This window comes from Camellia sinensis, chromosome 1 (genome assembly GCF_055761805.1).
Source record: "Camellia sinensis isolate YWXY chromosome 1, ASM5576180v1, whole genome shotgun sequence".
Classification (NCBI taxonomy): Eukaryota; Viridiplantae; Streptophyta; class Magnoliopsida; order Ericales; family Theaceae; genus Camellia; species Camellia sinensis.
The window spans coordinates 18,445,624-18,465,506 of record NC_138961.1 but is presented as its reverse complement, the minus strand read 5'-3'; the positions used below and the strand labels follow the sequence as shown (position 1 = coordinate 18,465,506).

The following is a 19,883-nucleotide window of genomic DNA, read 5'->3' as shown; positions in this document are numbered from 1 at the left end:
GCGAAAAGTAATATTTTCCCGACCAAAAAGTTTGGTCGCCAATTATCACATTCAACGACCAAAAAGTTAGGTCACCAATCGTGACATTTCGCGACCAAAAATTTTGGTCGCTAATCGTGACATTCCGCGACGAAAATTTGTTTGGTCGCCAATTGTAACATTTCGCGACCAAAAAATTTGGTCGCCAATTGTAACATTCTGCGACCAATATTTTTTTGGTCGCCTATTGTGACATTTCACGACCAAAAAATTTGGTTGCCAATTGTGACATTTTGCGACCAAAATTTGTTTGGTCGCCAATTATGACATTCTGCGACGAAAATTTGTTTGGTCGCCAATTGTGACATTTCGCGACCAGAAATTATGATCGCCAATTGTGACATTCTGCGACCAAAATATTTTTTGGTCGCCAATTGTGACATTTCGCGACTAATCAATTGGTCGCCAAAACTATAAAAACATAACCAAATTTTGGTCGCCAATATCCAACAAAATAAACCTGTAATTTATAATAATTCATCCAATTTATTCAATATAATCTGTAAAAAGAAGAAATCATTCAAACCAACAAATAAATTGAATCATCAACATTCAACAAAATACATATATCAACCATTTCTGAACCTGTTTAATTAAAATCAGCAACTATTATAAGTTTACATCCACAAATAATTCGAAACTACATATTTCATCTAGCATAAAAATTTAACACATAACAATTACTTGTTATTATGTTTTAAATTTTTATCCATGTACATCAACCCAAAAATATAACTAGTAGTCTACCAAATATTTTCTATACACACCCATCCAAAAATATAACTAGTAGTGTATCCAAAAATATAATTACTAGTCTACCTAATATTTTCCATATACATCTATACAAAAATATATAACCCTTCCAAAAACTCAAAAAGTGCCAATTTGTCCTGTACAATTTAGCTTTGTGCACGAGTTCATCCATCTGTACCAAAGAAAAAGAGAAATAACGTCAGTTAAAATTGGACAAATAATGAAAAATGTCCATGAAAAGCAAAGGTCACATTAGCAAATTAAAATGACTACCATTATCAAATTGTAAATAAAACAATAACATTCTTATGTCTATAGAATAAATTGGATGAGCCACCATTCCAGATCCAATATAATGCCACACAGCAGAAACCAAACACGGCAACTGAAATTGATCCATATTGTCAATAACTCCTATCTTCCTCAATGAACCTTTCATGTGAATTAAATTAAACTCCTATTTTGGCAACCTATATATCTAGATTGATAAATAATGAATGAATGGATGATGAACAGGTTTCATTACATGGCAATATCGGAGCAGATGCAAAGGGAGATGCCAATGCCGGAAGATCGGATAAGGGGTGTGGCACTTGACTACCCAGAGGCTGTTCGATTGATTAACCCAACCAATTCACTCCTCAAAGGGGAGGTAGGTAGTCTACTTGTAAAACAGAACTTTTGACTACCTGGAAAAAAGTTAAGTTTGTGACTATTAGGTAGTTTTATTTCTAATCGTTTTTATTTAGAGATAAGTATTAAAAAAAGCAAATACTAATATATTACTTTATATTTATCATGCATGTATTGATCAGTGATATAAAAAAATTTTTAAAACAAAAAATAATATATAGCAGCTCTCTAATAAATTTGATACATCGATGATTAATAGTTTGTATTTATAGTTGACTGTCACCTATAAATATAAACTATGAATTGGTGTTGATAGTCACCACCATATATAGTTGACTATTAATTTGTATTATTTCCTCTGTAACGATGTCATTTGACATCACCACCTGCAGATCATATTCCATCAAAATAAATACAAACACTAACATTTTCATACAACAGAATGTATGGTGTTCTCAGTACTATATTTTCTTTAATAAGGCCCACAATCCATGATGATGATTTGTGCACTTTTTTTTTTTTATTTTAGTTGTTTATAATGTGTAGCATTTGAAATTTAGAAATTTCACAATATTTAAAAATCAAGAAGTTTCTCAATTTCTATACAGAAAGTGTGCACTTTTGCAGTTTCTTAAACATTGTAATTTTTTTAGTTTCTCAATTTGAGAAATTGTGAAATTCGACATTTTTTCGAACAAAATTTGTGAAAATTTCTAATTTCACAATATAGACCACCAGTTTACTCCAAAAACAAGCATCCAGACTGATCAGGATGACCATCCAGACCAGACAGATGAGGATGATTGACAGATCAGAAAAAAGCAAGACAGATCTGGAGCACACCACCAGAATTGATCTGCTGCAGACCACCACAAGCATCACAGATCTGGAGCACACCACCAGAATTGATCTGGAGCACACCACCACAAGCATCCAGACAGATCTGACGCAGACCACCAGAATTGCTCCAGATCAGTCCACCTTCATAACTGATGCAATACTTCACCATGCAGACCACCAAAGGAAGAGAAAAGAAGGAAAAAAAAAGAAATAGAGAGGAGCTAATTCAGAGCAGTTTTGGACCCCAAACGCCCCGGTTTTGCCTACTTTGTCACACTTTTATGTCCTACATAACTAATAATGCGTCCTATTGACCCGTTGCATGCTTTCACAAGTTTGTTTGATCTAGGCCGAGGTGACCGCTACGATCTCGGGTTGTTTCCAGGCTGTTTCCAACTTTTTGCCCCAACCGGCTCGTTTTTGCCTTCTCTATCACATTTTGGTTTCCATGGAATAGTCAAAAATTCTTGTTTAACTATTCATCCTTAGATCAGTGGAACATTACAATGTTTGAAGTTTCTATACTAGTCAACATAAACTAAATTGTAAATTCCATCTTTTAAATATTGAACTAAAATTAGTTTAAAGACAATCATTTCTCTATGGTATTCTCATCAAACGTTTATTTGCCTTTACTTTGAACATAAATATAATCAAATATGGTTTAACACACTTACCAATTACCACTTACCAATTACCATAAATAAATATCACCCCTTGCACTATTAAAATATCCACAACAGCAAAACAAGACCGAACCAACACAATTCAGCAAGAAACCCCTCTGCTGCAGTCCCCCAAAACAATACAGCAGGAGGCATTTAAAAACTCCCCTGTGAATTGTGGCATTTTTTTTTTTTTTTGATTTTTTGGATAAGCAAATAGAAAGTCTAAATTTTTCTAAATTTTTTCCAAAAAGTGGAACCAAACAGGCTGATTTTGTTTCATAAAAGACCCGCTGACCCCAATTCCACACAGAAAAGACAGAAACAGGAGGTGTCTCTCTCTTATAAAAGGGAACACAATTTGTCATTTGGTCCTTTTGGGTTAGTAGCCCATAAACAGGTATATGTTACCTAAATTTGTGCTTAGCAACATTGGTGGGGTTACAATACACAATTTGTAGTTTGTGACTCAAATAGTTGATTTTGGAACCCTTTGTTTGAAACAACTTGGTTTTTCATTGATTTTGGTTGATTTTGAAGTATTGGAATAATCTCGTGAAATTTGGTTGATTTTGTGAACTCTTAAATTTCGAAAAGTTTGGCGTGAGATAAAATCCTTTGGATAAGTAAAAATTGCGGTCTTCAAAATAAAAAGAAGCATCATAATATATAGGCATATATGGTTATATTGCACGCTTACACTTGGTACTTGCATATTTGATTTCCTAGTATTATTCCTATGCAGCCATCATGGGTCAACGTTTCAAATTACAGGTATGGATGGTAATTTGGTTGTTTGAAGCATTTGGTGCTTCCCTCTTTTGTGAAGGATTTGTCTCGTTATTATTTAGAGTTGAAAAGCTATCCTTTTATTTTATGTATAATTTGAATTTATGGCATGTAATAGTGGTACTATAAAGCTCTTGGACTTGTATATAAGTCTAGCTTTCATATTGGCATGTATGATATGAAATACATGTTTAATTGGAAGGTTTGTTACAATGCATGTCAATAGGCCTTGATGCTAAAACAAAGTAAAGAAGATAATGTGGCATGTTGAGGGATTCATGCATGTTTAAAGACCAAGCTATCACTTGAAAATTGGGACTTTCATATGCCTAAAATGAAAAAAATGTTTTTGACAAACTTGGCAATATTTGTGTTTCAAGAACACACCTTTTGAACCACAAAAATGAAATTTTGCAAAATTCACACCGCATCTGCTGAAAAATTAGTTATATACACTGTTTTGGTCCTTGGACGCTGTTTGGTAGTCCTAAAAATTGTATTTTACCAAACAAATTCATATTTGAGAGGATTCTGTTTCCACACCGTTTTGAGACATTTTCTGTTAATAAGATAAAATCAGACTGTTTAACATACAAGCTATTCAAAAATGCTTTTACCACTGTTTTTAGGTAAAACAAATATGCCCTTCAGAAATATTGAAGTTAGAAATGCCTTAACAACTTTAGTAAGTAACCTGAATAATGGAGAGGTGAATTCAAGTGAAAACTAATGCTTTTGGCTTAAAACCAATAAGGATTTCTTAAACATGTTTTGGGGAGCGAACCCTTGATTATACTAATGAGTTACTTTTATTAACAAAACTTAAGTAACTTAATTCCCTTTACCCAGTTCACCAATGGAGAGGTGAATTCAAGTGAAAACTAATGCTTGTGGCTTAAAACCAATAAGGATTTCTTAAACGTGTTTTGGGGGGTGAACCCTTGATTTAATTAATGCGTTACTTTTATTAACAAAACTTAAGTAACTTAATTCCCTTTACCAAGTTCACCAATTCTCAAAAAATCAGGTGGGTACTAATTTGTACATTTTAACAATTTCGTTCCTATCTTTAGTTGGATGTTGTCAAGATTGCCCCTATTCGTCAAATGATTTTCAACTCTAAAGTTTGACAAATTTTAAGAGTGCCAGACTGGAGCAAAGTTGCAGCACCATAAGAACTTGTCGACTAAAGTTAAGCCTCAACACCACAATATGGTTTTAACTACTTAGCAGAGGTAAATTACGGGTTGTTTAGTAGCAAATTGTTAAAGTCCATACAGCACATTTTTTTCCTATATAAATCATGGCAAGGATTCCAATTTCTTGGATTGGACATTATCATTTTCACAAGTCTACTGACATCATAATAGAATTAAAATATTTGAGAATATTGTGGAGGTATCCATTTCAAGAGGAACAGCAAAACGCACAAGAGAAAATTGAGGATTTCAACAACTGATTTTAGGTACATGGGTAGACGGACTAATAAGCAAGTGGTTTCAGATTTTTCCAGTGCAACCAGCCAAACTGTTTAAGCTTCAAATGCCATACAACAGTTCGACCCATTTATCCAATGGGCTTGCTACCACCTACCCATGAACAGCCTAAGAAAAAAGTCGTTTTCTTTCCTTTTTTCCCCTTTCCTTTTGGGAGGCGGGGGGAGCAATTCGTAACCAATCCAAAAAGAAAGAAAAAGAGGCCATGCCTACCTCCAATTAGTAGACTTGAATCCATTGACGACTGCTTAGGAGGAACTGAGCCTGCTAACCGTTGTTGGGGAAGTTGATTTTCAAAAGAAGTAGGATAATCGACTGGGCCCATTAGAAGTTCATTTCGAGAAGCGCCTGGCCTCTTACTTTGTTTGAAGCTCAAAAGTGACTTGCCATCATATTCAACAACATGGTTCCAGTTATCATATGCTTTCTTCACCAAGGTATCCACATATAACTGCAACAACAAAATTTACAGGTTTCCATAAGCATCACATTCTCTAATTATGAGCTTTATGACAACCTTCCAGGGGTGGTACCAGGAGAAAAGGAAAAAAGAACAACAATTAGTAATAGTAAGCACTCCAATTCTAGTTTGGTTGATTAGTTTGTTTGAAGAAAAGAAACACCCAAAATCACACCTAAACATATATACCTGCCTGTGATTAACATTTCCAATCAAAGATTAGATTTAAGGATAAGTATTTTACTCAGAACTTGATCAAATATACAATCAACATGTTTACCAACCCGTTCCAAAAGTGAACAAACACTGGCAGCGGAAGGGAGGGGTGTAAAGTGTCTACTGAATTCATGGCATTATTATTTGGTTTCAAGGAAGTGTTTTAATAAAACAAGAATTGCATTGCCAAAAAAAATGTCTCATACTAACCTTCTGGCTATCAGACAGGGAATCAGATAACAAATATTGTTCACCAGTTATAAGGCCACTTAGCTCGTAAATACTGTTAAAGACAACACCAACATTTCTTGTATCATCAGCATAATACACATAAAGCTTCCCACTCATGGCACAAGTCTTAGCATGTTCTATGAGAGCATCCCACATCTTATTTGACATACCACTGCTAAGGATCTACAACCAACAGAGGAGTCAGCAGATAATTATAAAGAATGGATACTCTTATTCAACAACCAAGCATGCACTTACAGTCCGTAGTTTTTGAGAGTCTCTGACAACAAGTCGAACAAAGTCTTCAACCGTGAATATTCCTGACTTATTTAGCCTCTTGTGGAATGACCCATCTTTGCCAATCTTCTCCAATCTCCAGACATCATCATTTAAAGCAGGTGGATAGTGCTTCTTGTATACTGTAAATGAAAAGAAGTCAACAACAATATTCCAAAGACAATCCAGAAAAAATAATTTTAAAAAGGAGTTCAAAAATAAACACTAAGCAGCTTACATTCCCCTCTGTGATCTTTAACAGTGAAAGCTTCTGTCTTTGCCTCACCTACACGTATGCCCTCACAAAAGCCTGAGGCGACCTTCAGGCCAAGCCTGAACTTCCTGCTCCTTATCCAACTTGAGTTATCAGTAAATGTAAGCTCTCCCAGGGTTCCCACACCTTCTTTGAGTGTCACTTGCAGATCCCCAGTCAAAAGTGGTCTCTTTCCTTCACGTTCTTTCAAAACATGGCTTTCAAATTCTTCTTCGGTCCAACCCTCATCATCTTCATTGTTGAAATCACCTTCCAGCACAACAACATCAAGTTTTATGGTGGATTCAGGTCCAGAGGTTACAACATGACCTGTATTCACATCAAGTAAAACAATATGGATTGCAGCACCCTGTTCCCCTTCTACTTTTCCTCCAGTGAAAAGGGGAAAAGACAACCTTGACCTGAAGTGCAGCTGCAAGTTTTGTCCATCTGGCCCCTCAATTCTTTTAGGAGAAGCCCTGTAATCTCAAGCGTAAGGATGAAGAAATAAGAAACACAGGCACAAAAATAAAAATAAATAGAGAGTTTACAGTAGTGCAAGGACAAGTGATAATCAATGAAGCAATAAATATGAGATAAACATAACATTGTAAAGAAATAGCCAGTTCAATGTGTTTCTTGCAGTCCACAAGCTGAAAAAATTCAAAACAAAACAGATAAAGGTTTTCACTATCAGCTATAACCCCAGCGGCAACCTACCAATGATTGCACTACAACTAAACAAAGCACCACCACTAAATAAGAAAGGGAATATTAATCTTAGGGGCTATGAAGCACAGACACGGACACCGAGACCGACACGGGATACGACAATTTCCAAAAAATGGGGACGGGGACACGGACACAGACACGGACACGGACACGGCAGGAGACACGGCGAATTTTATATATATATATATATATATATATTTATGTATTATGTAGATTCATATTACATTCATCCTAAATCAAAATTAACTTCCAAAAACATAGTAACATTAATTCAATAAATATAAACACTACATTTAAACAAATTAATAAAGCATCCATTCACAAAAAAGTCATAATAAACGATAACAAGAACTAAGACAAGAAGGGGGGAACATTTAATATCCAACAATATTCTTCACAAAAGCACTAAATAAAAGAGGAAAAAAAAAAAGGAGTAAGCCCCACCGTGTCCCAATATGGACACGCGTGTCCCCACTGTGTCCTCTACAAAAAAATTATTAAATGAAAGGGACACGTGTCCCCTGCATGTTATGAAAATAAATGTGTCAGCTTGTCCATGTCATGTGTTTGTATTTGTGTTACTTAGGAACCAAGTTTTTTAAAGCAATGATATATACGTACATGAAACGAAGAAACTAATTGATATGCATTTTTATTGGTAATTGATTATATAGCGATCCCGGGTTTACCCTTGTTGTACAGTGATCCGGACATGTGTCCGTGGATGTTGGTAGTTGTTTATTATCTTGTTTACATCCCTTCTTACTTTGTATTTGAGTTATAGGATGTGTTGGGCGGGTTGGTTACAGGTTGGTTGAGTTTAGAAACCAAAACTAGTTGCCCAGATTTTTGGCCTGTCCGCTCGAGCGGAGGTGTTGGCGCTCGAGCGGGGGATACATCCATCCAGTATCTTGTTGTGCAGTGTTGTGAGCTCGAGCGTAGGGTTGGGAGCTCGAGCGGAGGTCTGGTTCTGCAAAAGTGCTGGGCGAGTGCATTCTGCGCTCGAGCGGGAGGTTGGCCGCTCGAGCGGAAGTCTGTGAGTGTACGCTCGAGCGGGGTGTTTTACGCTCGAGCGGAGACCTGGGTTAAAGTCCCGAAATTGTGACTTTTCAAATCACTTTTTCACTTTCTCTTCTCTCTCTTACTTTTCCAAAATCACCATTGTTGAGCCTCTCACTCTAGACTCTACCTTCTCTCTAGGTTTTGATCTAGTAGGAGTGATTTACTCACCTTTGGCCTTTACAAAAAAGTTGTTGATCGTCGAGGGCTTCATTTTAATATGAAAATCTCGGGTTTTGGAGCACGTTGGGTTTTGTCGTCTTCTCCTTTGGGACTCCGAATTTGAGGTAGGGATAACCTACTCCTCTCTATGGGTTTTGTCTTTAAATTTTGGTATTTTGAGATGTTGGGCTTGGCTTGGTAAATTTGTGAAAGTTTGGGGCTTTTGTGTAATTTTTTACAAAGGTTGGGGTTTTATTCATAATAAACCTAGATGCATGTTTGGCATAGAAAAATAGAATGATTGTTGAATCATTGATGAAAATGGGACCTAAGGGTTGAAATGGTAATTATGGAAAATGGCCTAATTACATTGTTTAATTAATTGGGATAATTAATTGCTGAGAAATGAAATGTTGATTGAATATCCATTTGTGCATTTATTTTCTGTTTTAGAAATAACTGCTTTGGGCTATCGGTGGAGGATAGTCGAGATTGTTGTAGACAATGCATGATGATTAGGTAAACGGAAACTAATCAATGGAATGTGTCATGGAACTTGACGGTTGATAGAATACATTAATTGTGTGTATTGTGTGATTGTATATAGAACCAATGTGTTTATATACGTTATGTGTAGAGGAGGAGATAGGGGATGTACTCCGCGGTTTAGGAGAAGATAGGGGATGTACCTCTAAACCGGATAGGTATTGGGAGGAGATAGGGGATGAACTCCATAGACAGAGCTCATATGCTTGTCTAGAGAAGTGAAGATAGAGCTCATATGCTTATCTTTGTGAAGTGAAGTGTGGATACAGCTTGTATGCTTATCTGTGGATATTGTTGATATACATATCTGTTGTGAAGTGTGGATACAGCTTGTATGCTTATCTGTGGATATTGATGATATACATATCTGTTGAGAATGTGGATATAGCTTTTATGCTTATCTGAATGTGAGATATAGTTTTTATACATATCTGTGGAAATGATGATAGAGCTAGTATGCTTATCTGTTGTTAAAGGGAAAATGAAAAGTAATTGGGACTTGTAAGTCGTTGACATAAATATGTAATTTATGTGATTGTATCAGTGTTGACCAACTATCAATTGCTAATGTTTTAGTCATTGTCCATGGTTGGTTTAGTGTATTTCTACTGGGCTGTGGCTCACCCTATATGGGAATATCATTTTCAGGTACAGGAAGCATGCCACCTCCAAGGACATAGCTGGGAGGCTAGTGGCGGGCATAGTTTTGTCGTTTTACTTTTGATGTATTACATGTAACTTCAAGCCAAGGGCTTAATGTGTAAGCGAGTTAGTACTCTTTTGTTGAAACCAAGTGTTAACTTGGAAAGCTGTAAGCCCGTAGGGCATTTTGTTATGATGTTAACATGTAATACTTATGTAATGAAACTCAATGAAATAAAGGAATGTGGTTAGTTTATATGTAAATGCATGTCTTATCTGATGGGTTTAATGTTATTATTTTGAGGGCGTTACAACTTGGTATCAGAGCGTACCGGGTTCGAATACTTTGGGTACGTGGGAAGTGATTAGTATCACAATGGGTTTGTCTCGCTTGATAGAGACTTAGATGTAGTATCATATGCTATGTGCTTAAATGCTAACATGCTTATGTGACTATGTGGGTATGGGATTTAATTTCTGGGATGTTGATTGGATCCTTGAGTTTCTGGGAGTCTTGTTGGAAAGGCACTTGATCAATGCTGTTTCTAACCGGAACTCTAGTAACGCCTCGGACTGTCATTATCCGGAAATGAAGTTCGTAAGTGCTTATGTGTTTATGTGCTTATGTGGAGTGAATTACACTTGTCCATGCATTAGGACGTGAGTGTTTAGTTTCGGCACATTTATGAATGTGCTAACGTTCTGTGTTGCCCTTATTAGGATGTCAGGACGAGGAAGAGGTGCTAGGCGTGGTAGACCTGCGAGGCAGGAAGTACCGTTACATGGTGAGATTCCGGCAGTGCAGGAGGGAGTTGGGCAGGCCAATGTGGCCGAGCCAGTGGGTCAGCAGGCTATGGGTGCCTTGGCCAGAGAGATAGCAGGAGCTTTGGGCATTCTTAGAGCTGGGAACCAGGCAGCTGAGGCAGGGCCTTCTTTCTTGAAGAGGGAGTTCTTCCGGTGTAATCCGGACGAGTTTATCGGGGATCCTAAAGAGCCGCTTAAGGCAGATGAATGGCTCGAACAGACAACGAAGACGTTTGAGATGCTTGGCATCGAGGACGGAGCACTGAAAGTGACCTTGGCATCCTTCCAGCTGAAGGGAGATGCGGGTCAATGGTGGAAGTACGAGAAAGCTCGTGTTGGTGGTACTTGGGAGGCGTTTATAAATGCTTTTCAGGAGAGGTTTTTGTCTGCAGTAGCAAGGGAGAAGCTGAGAGATCAGTTTAGCCGGCTTAATCAGCAGGGCTTGTCGGTGGCCGAGTTTGAGGCTACTTTTACCAGTCTGTCTAGGTTTGCACCTGAACTGGTGGCGTCTGAGGAACGCCGTTGCTATGAGTTTGAGCGGAAATTGAGGCGGGGCCTTAAGTTGAGAATTGGTGGGTCTTATATTCGAGAATATAGACACCTAGTGGACGCTGCAGCTCATATGGAGCTTATGATGCAGGAGGAGGATGAGGGTCAGAGAGGCTCCAAGAGGAGCCAGGATAGTCAGAGTGATGGCAGGAGACAGAAGGGTTATAACCCTCAGCAGTCTCAGGGTGCAGTCTCTAGATCGACCTTTCCAGTGCCGAGTGTAGGCTCGGGGAGAGGCAGTCAGGGGGAATTCACTTGTTACAAGTGTGGCCAGCTGGGTCACAAGGTTTCAGTTTGCCCGCAGAAGGGTGGGGGTCAGAAAGCTGCTTCTTCTTCAGCTAGACCGCAGAGTCAGAGTTTGGGCAGGGGGCAGCTCTTGACTTGTTATCAGTGTGGACAATCTGGGCACATGAAGAGGTTTTGCCCACAGTTGAGTGCCACTTCGGGAGCGTCTGGTTCTAGGCAGACGCAGGGTTTTCAGCCAGCTCAGTCTGTGCAGGCCTCGAGGGCCAATCCGGGAGCTTCGTCATCCCAGTCTGTGCAGCAGTCTTTTGCTCCAAGAGGTGAGCAGGTAGACCAGGGGCCTACGGGGCGCGTGTATGCTGTTACCGCGCAGGATTTAGTACCGGCTCCATCAGTAGTGAGAGGTACTTTTCTATTTTGCAACTCAGTTGCTAATGTGTTGATAGACACGGGTGCATCTCATTCTTTTGTATCTGCTGCATTTGCATCTGTTTTGGAATTGGAGTTAGCACAGTTAGCATCTCCTATTTGTGTGGTATCGCCTTTGGGTGGTGAGTTGATTCTGAAACAGGGTGTTAGAGGATGTGATATAGAGGTCGCCGACTATAGGCTTCCTTTTCCGTTTGTTGTCATGCCCATGAAGGGTTTTGATGTTATTTTGGGTATGGACTGGTTATCGTCATACCGGGCTGTTATTGATTGCTACCGCCAGAGGGTTACATTGTGTACCTTGAGCGGGGAGTGGTTCCATTTCTTGGGAGACCGGGTTGGTAGTGTTTTGCCACCGGGGTATGATTCGCGAGGGCGAAGTGAGCTTAGTGGTCTACTTGCCAGTTTTGAGAGTGGTGAGAGTGGTGAGACCCAGGTTGTGTTACCGAGGGTGGTTTGTGAGTATTCGGATGTCTTTCCCGAAGATCTTGTTAGTTTGCCACCTCACCGAGAGATAGAGTTCTCTATTGATTTAGTGCCGGGTACGGCGCCGATTTCTATGGCACCTTACCGTTTTGCTCCAGCAGAGTTGGTTGAATTGAAAGTTCAGCTCCAGGAATTGCTAGTTAAGGGCTTTGTTCGCCCTAGTGTTTCACCGTGGGGAGCACTGGCACTCTTTGTTAAAAAGAAAGATGGTGCCTTGAGATTGTGTATAGACTACCGGAAGCTGAATCGGGCTACGGTTAAGAATAAGTACCCTATGCCCCGTATAGATGATTTGTTTGACCAATTGAAGGGTTCCCGTTGTTTCTCTAAGATAGACTTGAGATCGGGTTACCATCAGTTGAGGGTCAGGGATGAGGATATTCCGAAAACGGCATTCCGTACGCGGTATGGCCATTATGAGTTTCTGGTGATGCCATTTGGGCTTACCAATGCACCGGCAGTCTTTATGGACTTGATGAACCGGATTTTCCGGGAGTTCTTAGACCGATTTGTGGTTGTTTTCGTGGATGATATCCTTATCTATTCGTCTTCTGAGGAGGAGCACGAGGCACACTTGAGAGTGGTGCTTGAGTTACTTAGAGCCCATAGGCTGTATGCCAAGTTTGGGAAATGTGAGTTCTGGCTGGGGGAAGTCAAATTCTTAGGCCACGTGGTATCCGGAAAAGGGGTGTCTGTTGATACATCCAAGGTTGAGGCAGTGCAAGATTGGGCACAGCCTAAGAGTGTGTTTGAGATCCGCAGTTTTCTGGGATTAGCTGGGTATTACCGTCGGTTTGTGAAAGATTTCTCCAGGTTAGCGTCACCGTTGACTAGACTGACTCGGAAGGGAGTCAAGTTTGTGTGGAGTGAGACTTGTGAAAAGTCGTTCCAAGAGTTGAAAGTTAGATTGACCACCGCTCCGGTGTTGATTATTCCGGAGAGAGGGTTGGGTTATGTAGTTTATTGTGATGCTTCACGAGAGGGTTTGGGTTGTGTGTTGATGCAAGAGGGGAAAGTGGTAGCTTATGGCTCACGCCAGTTGAAAATACACGAGAAGAATTACCCCACACACGACCTAGAGTTAGCAGCTGTGATCTTTGCCTTGAAAATCTGGAGGCACTACCTTTATGGTGAGAGGTTCGAGGTATTCTCGGATCACAAGAGTTTGAAGTATCTGTTTACACAGAGAGACTTGAATTTGAGGCAGAGGAGATGGATGGAGTTCATCGAGGATTATGATTTTGAGTTACATTATCATCCGGGAAAGGCCAATGTTGTGGCCGATGCCCTTAGTAGGAAGACCATTAGTGATGTTGCTAGTATAGCCATCCGGGAATGGGTGATGTTGGGAGCACTTGGCGAGTTTGATTTGCTACTGGGCGAATCTGTTGAGGCTGCGGCCTTGTTTTCTGTTGTTGCGCAGCCTACACTTGTGACTAGAGTGTTAGAGGCACAGAGAGGTGACCTTGAGGTAGAATCCCTCCGAGAGAAGATCTCCAGTGGGAAAGTTGAGAAGGGTTTGACGGTGTATCCCGACCTGAGTGTGAGATACCGAGACCGTTTGTTTGTACCGGAGTCTTGCCGAGAGGAAGTACTCCGAGAGTTTCACCATTCGCGCCTTGCGGTGCATCCGGGAGGTACTAAGATGTATCAGGATTTGGGTCGCCAGTTTTGGTGGCGGGGTATGAAAAGAGATGTGGCTGTTTTCGTATCGAAGTGCCTTACTTGCCAGCAAGTGAAGGCCGAGCATCAGAGGCCAGCGGGTTTGTTGCAACCCTTGCCTATTGCCGAGTGGAAGTGGGAGCATGTCACTATGGACTTCGTTGTAGGTCTTCCGAGGACTCAGCGGGGTAGTGATGCTATTTGGGTGGTTGTAGACCGATTGACTAAGTCGGCGCACTTTATTCCTATGCGCGTGAGAGATTCGGTAGATCATCTTGCCGATTTGTATATTCGGGATGTAGTGAGATTGCACGGGGTCCCAGTGACGATCGTCTCAGATAGAGATCCTCGTTTTACTGCTAGGTTGTGGCAAAGTTTGCAGAGTGCCTTGGGCACTAAGTTGACCTTTAGTACGGCTTATCATCCTCAGACTGACGGGCAGTCCGAGCGTACTATTCAGATCCTCGAGGATATGCTTCGGGGTTGTGTCCTGGATTTCAGTGGGACGTGGGAGAGGCACTTGCCATTGGTAGAGTTTGCCTACAACAACAGTTTTCAGTCTAGCATCGGTATGGCACCGTTTGAGGCCTTGTATGGCCGACCGTGTAGATCTCCAGTTTGTTGGGCCGAGGTGGGTGATGCACCTTTGTTGGGTCCGGAGTTGGTTAGGGAGACGACGGAGAAAGTTGAGATTATCCGTAGGAGGCTTGTTACAGCCCAGAGTCGACAAAAGAGTTATGCCGACCGTAGGAGGAGGCCTTTGGCGTTTGAGGTAGGTGATCATGTCTTTCTGAAAATATCACCTAGGCGAGGCCTGATGAGGTTTGGGAAGAGTGGGAAGTTATCCCCTCGGTTTATTGGTCCTTTTGAGATCCTTGAGAGGATTGGTGAGGTTGCTTATCGATTAGCCTTACCACCGCAGTTGTCCGGAGTGCATGACGTGTTTCATGTGAGTATGCTTCGGAAGTATGAGCCAGATCCATCACATGTGCTGGATTGGAGCGATTTAGAGGTAGATGAGGATGCCTCGTATGAGGAGAGACCGGTTCGGGTCTTGGATAGGCGGGATCAGGTCCTGCGTGGCAAGACCATTCCTTTGGTGAAAGTCTTGTGGAAACATCACGGAGTGGAGGAAGCCACTTGGGAACGTGAGTTGGAAGTCCGTGAGAAATATCCGGACTTGTTTGTTGATGTGTGATCTTGTATTTAAATTTTACATTATGTTGAACTTAAGAGCTTTTATATATGTCTTAAGTTGTAAAACATTGAGAATGTTTTGATTATTGGAAGCGTGTTTTGGAACTTGCCTCATATGGAAGTTGAAAGTGACATTGTATATGTTGAATATATATTGTTGGAATTGGAAAGATAATGCATAATGTTGATGCATGTCGGGAGTACATATGTTGTTTACATACTGTGATATGTCTCTTGTTAAAGGGATGGAATAACCGGTAATGGGTCGAATTGTTGAATGTTCAAGTGTAACATTGTTTAAAATGAAAGAACACCTGTTTTTTGTAAACTTGTGCTTAATTTCGGGGACGAAATTCTTTAAGGGGGGGAGGTTATAGCGATCCCGGGTTTACCCTTGTTGTACAGTGATCCGGACATGTGTCCGTGGATGTTGGTAGTTGTTTATTATCTTGTTTACATCCCTTCTTACTTTGTATTTGAGTTATAGGATGTGTTGGGCGGGTTGGTTACAGGTTGGTTGAGTTTAGAAACCAAAACTAGTTGCCCAGATTTTTGGCCTGTCCGCTCGAGCGGAGGTGTTGGCGCTCGAGCGGGGGATACATCCATCCAGTATCTTGTTGTGCAGTGTTGTGAGCTCGAGCGTAGGTTTGGGAGCTCGAGCGGAGGTCTGGTTCTGCAAAAGTGCTGGGCGAGTGCATTCTGCGCTCGAGCGGGAGGTTGGCCGCTCGAGCGGAAGTCTGTGAGTGTACGCTCGAGCGGGGTGTTTTACGCTCGAGCGGAGACCTGGGTTAAAGTCCCGAAATTGTGACTTTTCAAATCACTTTTTCACTTTTTCTTCTCTCTCTTACTTTTCCAAAATCACCATTGTTGAGCCTCTCACTCTAGACTCTACCTTCTCTCTAGGTTTTGATCTAGTAGGAGTGATTTACTCACCTTTGGCCTTTACAAAAAAGTTGTTGATCGTCGAGGGCTTCATTTTAATCTGAAAATCTCGGGTTTTGGAGCACGTTGGGTTTTGTCGTCTTCTCCTTTGGGACTCCGAATTTGAGGTAGGGATAACCTACTCCTCTCTATGGGTTTTGTCTTTAAATTTTGGTATTTTGAGATGTTGGGCTTGGCTTGGTAAATTTGTGAAAGTTTGGGGCTTTTGTGTAATTTTTTACAAAGGTTGGGGTTTTATTCATAATAAACCTAGATGCATGTTTGGCATAGAAAAATAGAATGATTGTTGAATCATTGATGAAAATGGGACCTAAGGGTTGAAATGGTAATTATGGAAAATGGCCTAATTACATTGTTTAATTAATTGGGATAATTAATTGCTGAGAAATGAAATGTTGATTGAATATCCATTTGTGCATTTATTTTCTGTTTTAGAAATAACTGCTTTGGGCTATCGGTGGAGGATAGTCGAGATTGTTGTAGACAATGCATGATGATTAGGTAAACGGAAACTAATCAATGGAATGTGTCATGGAACTTGACGGTTGATAGAATACATTAATTGTGTGTATTGTGTGATTGTATATAGAACCAATGTGTTTATATACGTTATGTGTAGAGGAGGAGATAGGGGATGTACTCCGCGGTTTAGGGGAAGATAGGGGATGTACCTCTAAACCGGATAGGTATTGGGAGGAGATAGGGGATGAACTCCGTAGACAGAGCTCATATGCTTGTCTAGAGAAGTGAAGATAGAGCTCATATGCTTATCTTTGTGAAGTGAAGTGTGGATACAGCTTGTATGCTTATCTGTGGATATTGTTGATATACATATCTGTTGTGAAGTGTGGATACAGCTTGTATGCTTATCTGTGGATATTGATGATATACATATCTGTTGAGAATGTGGATATAGCTTTTATGCTTATCTGAATATGAGATATAGTTTTTATACATATCTGTGGAAATGATGATAGAGCTAGTATGCTTATCTGTTGTTAAAGGGAAAATGAAAAGTAATTGGGACTTGTAAGTCGTTGACATAAATATGTAATTTATGTGATTGTATCAGTGTTGACCAACTATCAATTGCTAATGTTTTAGTCATTGTCCATGGTTGGTTTAGTGTATTTCTACTGGGCTGTGGCTCACCCTATATGGGAATATCATTTTCAGGTACAGGAAGCATGCCACCTCCAAGGACATAGCTGGGAGGCTAGTGGCGGGCATAGTTTTGTCGTTTTACTTTTGATGTATTACATGTAACTTCAAGCCAAGGGCTTAATGTGTAAGCGAGTTAGTACTCTTTTGTTGAAACCAAGTGTTAACTTGGAAAGCTGTAAGCCCGTAGGGCATTTTGTTATGATGTTAACATGTAATACTTATGTAATGAAACTCAATGAAATAAAGGAATGTGGTTAGTTTATATGTAAATGCATGTCTTATCTGATGGGTTTAATGTTATTATTTTGAGGGCGTTACAGATTAGTTTAGAAACTTCAAAAAAGGAAGAAAATATTCCTTAACAAGTTCTTACTATTTCACTTGCACCACCCTCCTCCTCCCACTGTCACTACCTCTACCACCATTCTAAGGAGAATGACCACTAGCATTGTTTAAGAAAGTTGAGGAGTCATCCATGTTATGTAACGTGGGTGCATGAACTATTGCTTGCAACCCACGGGAAGTGAATTTGCGCGTTTCGCAATCTCACAAACAAGTCGAACCAATGCTCAAAAGTTTTCTAAGCAAACTAAAGATGGAATGCAGCACGAAGACCCCATACTTTTTGGGTCATTCAGTTCAATTAATATGAATCATGTATAAGTCAGCATTTGTAGTGATTTCTATTTTGGTGTTACTTTACTAATTCTATGTAATAAAAGATCATTGAAGGTTTCGTTTAGTTCAAATAATGTAACAAGAATAAATGCATGAACTCTAAGGTTATAAACTTACCTCAGAGATGGAAGCTATGTTAAGGGATACAAGTGATGTACAGGTATCAGGAAAATGGCTGAGCCAATGCCCACTCAAATCATCCACTTCACACTCTTGTAAATCCAGCTCTCTTAGATTCCTGTGAAAGCGCACAGTGGGTCAAATTTGCAAAGTGGAGACACTATAATGACAGGGTTTCAATAATTAAATTAACATGTTTTCTAATAAAAGTAATTAACCAAACAAGTTCTGAAGAAAAATGTAACATTTTTTTAATAGTATTAAGGTGTCGTTTGGTAACACTCACGTTTTCAGTTTTCTGTTTATATTTACAAAAATTTTAAAAACTCAAATAAAAACTTGTTTGGTAAAATTTTTGATTTATAAATTAGTGGTCTCAGTTTATAAATTTGGCCAAAAAATGAAAACACAAAAAATGTGTTTCCGTTTTGAGTTTTTTTTTTTTTTTACCGCCCAACACCAACTACCACCCGCCACCATTTTCCACCACCGTCTTCAGCCGCCACCACCCACCCCCCACCACCACCTGCCACCACCACTCACCACCCACCTGCCACCACCACCAGCCACTAGCCACCACCCACCTGCCACCCACTCACCGCCACCACCCATCCCTCGCTACCACCACCACCACTACCAGCAGCCACCTGCCATCCATCCGCCACCACCAACCACCCGTCACTACCATCCACCGCCCGCCACTACCACCCGCCACCTACTTGCAATCACCACTCACCACCCACCCGCCACCCACCCGCCACCACCACCCACCACCCAACACCACCACCACCACAATCACCCGCCACCCACCTGCCACCACCACCCACCACCACCACCACCACCCACTCGCTACCACCTACCACCCGCCACCGTCGCCCACCCACCCACCACCACCACCACCCGCTACCTACCCACCACCACCCGCCATCCGCCACCCACCTACCACCACCACCACCACCCACTCGCTACCACCCGCCACCGTCACTCATCCACCCACCCACCTTCACCATCCACCACCCACTCGCCACTATCCACCACCACCTACCATCCGCCACTCACCTGCCACCACCACCAGCCACCACCTGCCACCACCACCAGCCACCACCTGCTACTATCACCCACCCACCCACCCACCTACCTACCACCACCCGCCATCCACCACCCACCTGCCACCACCACTCACTCGCTACCACCCACCACCCGCCACCATCACCCACCCACCCACCACCACCAGCTACCTACCACCCACCATCACCGCTTTCCACCACCGTCTTCTGCCGCCACTTGCTACTACTTGCTATTTCTCACTCTTTTTTATATTTTTAAATTTTTTAAAACATTTTGTCAATTACCAAATGCATTTTTAGTTTATGTTTTTCTAAAAATAAACAAAAAATAAACAAAAACATGTTTATAAAATTTTTGTAAATATAAACTGAAAACGTAAACGTTACCAAACACACCCCAAAACTTAGCAATTATTGTTGTGACTGCTAAGGAAAAACACTAGACAATCCTTGTCAAGAATAACTTTTTCAGATAGCAGCAATTAAAGGAAAGGAAGTCATTTATTCTCCACTTGTTTGATATTTTCAATTAACCATTTTTCACAAAGACACAGTTTACACCCCACCTCACAATACAATATCCCAACATAGGATAGAACATAAAAGAGTTTCAGTTCTGCCCAAGGACCACAACTGAAACACCAAAAACTCAATTCAAAAGAATCTTTTAAGTAACAACTAAATAATTACCATAAAATAAATAAATAAAAAGAAACAAGATCCATTCATTTTACTATAACAATGCAGAAC

The 19,883-nt window shown here is 40.6% G+C and overlaps 1 pseudogene across 1 annotated transcript; it reads right to left on the bottom strand.

The window, feature by feature from the left end:
- Positions 1 to 835: 835 nt before the first annotated feature.
- Positions 836 to 7,101, bottom strand: LOC114294205 (calmodulin-binding protein 60 B-like; annotated as a pseudogene). The gene is made up of 5 exons (XR_014331220.1): positions 6,637 to 7,101; positions 6,381 to 6,541; positions 6,102 to 6,305; positions 5,429 to 5,666; positions 836 to 964 (listed from the first exon to the last, which is right to left on the bottom strand). The product of XR_014331220.1 is annotated as a calmodulin-binding protein 60 B-like (transcript).
- Between the last annotated feature and the right edge of the window lie 12,782 nt (positions 7,102 to 19,883).